Genomic DNA, 6,000 nt, shown 5'->3' with positions numbered 1-6,000 from the left:
TCCAAGCACTTGTGGGGCTTCTCCCCACCATCGAGCTGCTCATGAACTCTGGCTGAAGCTCTGTCCATCTTCCCGGCTCAGGTTTGCTCTTTCCTCCTCAGAACACCCTGGGCTGGGTTTGCAGCCCCTCCACCTGGGGGATCTCTGGGGATTTTCCTCCCCATCAGATTCTTGTGCTGTGGAGTCACTTGAAATAGCCTCTTCTACAAGGTTCTGCTGCCATGGGCATTTGTCCTCCCTGCTCTCCATGCTCAGCTCCTGCTCTGGGGGAGGAAGGACAACAAGAGGATGGGATTTGTCTCCATCCCAGAGGGAAGGAGATCCTCCCAATGAGTCCCCAGCAAGACGGCATTGCCACCGGGATTGTCCTGCAGCCGGGGCTGTGCAGGGCTGGGAGATGGAGCAGCACAGAGGGGGAAAAGGGCACTGACTTCCTCCTCACCTGCCTGGGGGTCCCAGGGCATCTTCCTCTTCCTCACAGCCTCCTCCTCCACCCGGCCAAGAGTTGGGAATGTGAAATCCTGCTTAGCAAGGAAAACAAGGGATGAGCATATTGGGTTTGGAGGTCCCCCTGCCCAAGCCTGTGTATGGATGCCAACATCATGTGTCCATAAAAATCCCCTCTAAAAAAGCCTCCCAGGAGTTCCTCATCTCTGGTCTCTCAGTTTTGGGGTTCTGGGGTTCCTTCCTGTCCAGGATGCTGGGTCTCCTAGAAATCCCAAAAGCTCCTCTCTATTCTGTCTCCCCTTTAGGCATGCTGGGGGTTTTGGGGGTCCCTTCTCCCCTCATTCTCTGCTCTGGGCTGCAGCAGCTCCAAGGAGTCCCCCCTGCCCCTCTCCAGGCTCTTGAGGCTCCCGCCCACGGCGGCGCTCCCCCCTCTCTGGGCTCCCCACTTTGGGCTTCTGGGGGACACAGGGCTCTGCTGTCCCCACAAGAGGCCTTTTCTGCTCAGCTTCTTCATTCTCCAAATATCCCCCCAAAAAACCCAACCCAGGGACCCCCTGGGATACCTGAGCTGAGTTCCCCCTCCCCAGTCATGATCCCACGGGTGGTTGCTGCGAATTCAGGGTGGTGCTGAGGCACCTAAAGCTGCACTGTATCCCCCAGGAATGGCCAAGGGAACAGCAGGGCTGGGGACAAGCCACAAGGACGGACTACTACAGCCACATTCCTGGATTCACTTCTCCACCAAGGTGTTTCCAGCCTGGAGGGGATATCCCACAGGAGAGCAGCTCCATGTCACATCCCCAACACCTGCCCTGCTCCAGGGCTGAATCCAGAGCCTGCTTCTGCCTGGCTGAGAGCACAGAGGGAGCTGCAGGACATCTCAGCTATCCCTGAATCCTTCTCTTCTCCAGGTGAGCACCCCCAGCTCTCCCAGCCTGGCTCCAGATCAGAGGGGCTCCAGCTCTTGGAGCATCTCTGGTGCCTCCTCTGGTCTGGTTCCAGCAGCTCCAGGTCCTTCCTGTGCTGGGTCCCAGGGCTGGGGCAGCTCTGCAGGTGGGGACTCACCTGAGTGGGGCAGAGGAGCAGAATCCCCCCCTCCCCTGCTGCCCACACGGGAGCTCAGTCCAGGCTCAGGGGGGCTTTCAGGCCTGGGGCTTCCTTCTGCTTTCCTCGACCTGCCTTTGTCCCTCCTCTTCCTCCCACTCCTCCTCTTCCATCCCTCCTTCTCCTCCTCTTCCTCCTCCTCCCTCAGCTCACCTCCTTCTCCTCTTCCATCTCTTCTGGCTCTCCTCCTTCATCCCTGCCCTTCCCTCCCTCCTCCTCCTCCCCCAGCAGGAGCCACACCCTCGGTGCCCCGTTCCCGCAGCCCTCGCAGCCCACAGCAGGAGCGGGGATGGAGCCGGGACAGGTTGGGATGGGCACCCTCGGGCCTCATACTGGAGGCTCCTGGGGTTATGTTGGCATTGACAGGGAGGAACTGGGATCACACAGGGGCCCCTGGCATCGTACTGGGAGTGACTGGGATCCTCCTAGAAGTGACTGAAACCATACTGGGAGTGACTGGGATCCTGCTGGCCTAATCCTGGGAGCCGCTGGATCACACTTTGGGCAACTGCCAGAAACTGGGATCATGCTGGAGGCAACTGGGAGTGAGTGGGACCTTGCTGAGAGGGACTGGGACTATTCTAGGGACAACTGGGATCATACTGGGATGACAGTGACAGCAGCTGGATCCATGCTGGGAGAGACTGGGATCACACTGAGGGTGACTGGAATCATCCTGGGATTCACTGGGAATCGTCAGCACCTGGAATCATGCTGAAAGCAACTGGGGGGAAGTGGGAGTGACTGGGTGCCTCCTGGGGAGGACTGGGAACCATGAGGATCATACTGGAGGCTCCTGGGGTCATGCTGGTGTTGACAGGGAGCAACCGGGATCACACTGGGGGCCACTGGCATCATACTGGGAGTGACTGGAAGTGACTGGAGTTACACTACAAGTGACCGGGATTCTGTCTGGTCATTGTCAACTTCTTCTTCTGAATCCTAACAGTGCCTTGGAGGTGGGAAGAAGTTAGTTTCTTCTGATAAGAGGACAATAAATTCTTTTTCTCTGAACTATGTAGGTGTCCTCTGGCTGCTATCTCATTTCAAGTCCTTTCTTTAAAAAAAGAATCCTACATATCATAGTTTGTATTTTAACGATTTTTATAACCTAAAACTCTATTTAACACACTACATAAGAGAATTGATACAGCATTATTTGCTAACATGTCGCCTTCTGATGCAAGGCGAGGCGACCTGGTTCTGAGGAAACGGCACGGCAACCCAAACTCTCCAGGGTCACTCGGGCCAAGAACACACGCTAGCACCAGTATGGCGGACGGTTCAAGACCTTTATTGTCCCGTCTCGTCGGGTTTTATACTGGGGGAGTTTTCTCTCTACGTCAGGGGGTCTTACTTTACTGTAATTGGTTAGTAAGGAGTCGAAAGTTACTAATGTTAGGGGGGACTACATTCTTGGGTGATCCCTTATCACTAGAAGTTAGGGGGAGAGGGATCCTGCTGCTTTCCGTGACATCGCGAGATTTTCCGAGCGCCTGACCCTATCTACTACATCTCCCCCCCTTTTTCTACAAATGAGCAAAGTAGTCATATACATAGGTACTGAGATGAGGCATGGGGTTGTTGACAAAGAAAGGGGTTTGGTAAACTTTAGTGGGAAATCTTGTGACTGGCAGTGTTCCCTGGTCGAATTCACAGCAGTGAATTGCTGACCTGTGAACAGGATGTTGGCCCGTTCTAGGCGCGTCTGAATGAATGAGACCAGCTTGTTCAGCAGGCATGGTCCGAAGGTGACAGCTAAAAGTAGCATTGCCAAAGGACCTATTAGGGTAGAAATCAGAGTGGTTAGCCATGGTGATCGATTGAACCAGGACTCGAACCAGCCCTGTTGGGCCTCCCTGTCTTTCTGTCTCTGAGCCAGTCTGTTTCGGAGTTCTGCCATGGAGTCTCTCACGACTCCCATGTGGTCTGCATAGAAGCAGCACTCCTCCTTCAAGGCAGCACACAGGCCTCCTAGCTGCATGAACAGGAGGTCTAGACCTCGCCTGTTCTGCAAGACCACTTCTGAGAGTGAGGAGACTGACTTCTCTAGAAAGGAGATGGATTTCTCGATCCTCTGCAGGTCTTCGTCGATTGTTGCCTGCAGCTGTGACAGTCCTTGGCGCTGGGTCGCTAGGGCTGAGACTCCTGTGGCCGTTCCGGCTGCTCCTTGGCCCAGCAGCATTGCGATAGTTATACCTGTTACTATTTCTTTTTTGTGGAGCCGGCTGGGTTCCTTGAAAAGGTGATATACTTCTTTGTCTGCGTGGTACAGGACCCTAGGAACAATCAGAACTTGGACACAAAAGTCGTTAGAGTCATCGAATTTGGCAAGGAACACACAGGGACTCGCTCCAGATCGCTGGCAAACCCACATCCCAGATGCGGATGGCACTGCCCATTTATTGTTTTTCCCGTTGGGTCTGACTACTTTGGTGCAGACGTTGCCTTTCTGCCTAGCTAGGGTTGCATTGCCAAAGCATCTGCCCTGGCCTGTGACTTGACTCAGGGTGATTCCTTTGCGGGGGGTATCCCATCTACATTGGTTGGGTGCATCTGCTGCGGAGTAACCGAAGGGAGTGTTTAGAGCAACTCTTTCGTAAAAAGGAGGTTCGACATCGTAACAAAGCCAGCAGGATTCAGTTAGGTTAGGGTTAGATTCGTTCAGGGATAGGAAGGTAGCTTCTAACATACGAAGGATTGGGTCTGAGTCTGACTCGGCTGAACGGCCTATCTGAAAGGCTTCTACATGGCCGGTCGGGATATCAGCGACCCTTGTGGGCAAGGCTTTGGGGCGGGTCGCGTTTCTCCCTTTCGGCACGCTTTTAATCACTTTGTTGGGTCCGACCGCTCGGGATGCCGACGGTTGGAGCCTAATAATTCGCACGTTCACTCTCTCTTTTGACCCTTGAAGGACTACTGTCCACGTTCTGCCTGTTGCCCAGCTAGGGTGATGTGGCACGAAGGATGGGGTGTTTGGTGCGGTGATTTCCTTGAGCACTTTGTCACTACTAAGGTATTGCATGACCCACCTGAATGACCGATGGGGGTAGTGGTCTGGGCTGACTTGCCCTCTGGCAACAAGCCCCAACAGCAAAATCACACAGAGACACCATTGATGCTTGGGTCTCACCCGCGCGGGTCCTTCGGGCGCTGCCCGGCGGTCTGGTAGTCTGCCGCCTTCCTCTGGAATGGGGATGTACGCGTCATGAGGACGTCCCACGAGCAGGTCCTGCAAACAAAAACTCGCAACTCTCATCAGTCTCATTCTGCTCGTTATGGAGGTCCGGTTTAATTGACCCAAGTGGACACCACTTAGTTTGCCGTCCTCTTTGACAGCTGCGTACCCTCTCCCCGTGAGCATCAACCTCCAGCCCCGTTCCCATTCGCCTAGCTCGTTTCTAATTACCACCTGTGGGCCCCCTGCTCCTGTTTCTGCTCCCAGGCCTTCTGATCCCCCCTTTTTCATTTGCTCCAGTCGCTCCAGCTGCCTCTGGCCCTGCTGGTACAGCTCCTCAGCCCTCAATGCCCGCTCCTCTACATTCTGCTCCATCTGTTTCGCAATGCCCTGCTGGGCTCTCATCAGCCCCTGTTTCCTCTGGCGCTCCAGCTCCTCCTGGGCCTCCATGCCCTTTTCCCGCTCCATTTCCATCATCTCGTTCAGGCGCTTCTCTTCCTCTGCCAGTTCCTCGAGGATCATCTGCTTCTCCAGGACTTGCTTGTCCCAGATCATGTTGCACTTGGCACTGAGGAACAGCGCGTTCAGTTCCCGCACATCTTCCTCTTCCTCCAGCTTCATCCTTGTTGCTCGCTGTGGCAGCTTCTGCTTCCCCTGCTGCAGCTCTTCATCCACGTCTCTCCCACGGTCCCTCTCGTCCTCCAGCTCTGCCTTTCTCTGCTCCTCGATCTGGGCCTTTTTCAGGGCTTTCTGCAACGTCCAGACGCCTTTCGCTGCGGCGTCCGCTTTGTCGTTGCCGATCTGGAGGTGGCTGTTGATGTGAATGACTGACACGGTGCCCTGTTGCGAGGAGGGTGCTTCTTCCAGCATCAGGGCTGCTGCTGATGTTGGCACTCCTGGTCCCTTTTTTGTGTGAGGTGTTAAAGCCACCAGCTGGGTGCTTTTCCACGCCCGGGACTGCCCTCCCACCCCGTTCACTGGAGGGACTTCTTTGAATTGCCAACGTCCGGGCCAATGTGCTTGGGGAATGATCGTGCAGTCTGATCCCGTGTCTGCCCAGAACTGAAACCCTATGACGTGGGGATCTTGACTGCCATAAGGGCGGCATGTCCCCCACACCATCAGGGGTTCCTTCCCTATTTTCATGGCCAGGGCCACCCAGGGACCCCCCTCTGGGGGCAATGAGGAGGAATCTAATGCTGCCTGAAGTCTGTCCACAAACTGAGTGAAGCTCTCACTTTCACTCTGTCTTATGGTAGACCACGGGGCAG

The sequence above is a fragment of the Melozone crissalis genome, unplaced genomic scaffold (genome assembly GCF_028551555.1).
Source record: "Melozone crissalis strain CALT ecotype California unplaced genomic scaffold, PUWL_Pcris_2 ptg000120l_1, whole genome shotgun sequence".
In the NCBI taxonomy this organism is placed as follows: domain Eukaryota; kingdom Metazoa; phylum Chordata; class Aves; order Passeriformes; family Passerellidae; genus Melozone; species Melozone crissalis.
This window is presented reverse-complemented; position numbering follows the sequence as displayed.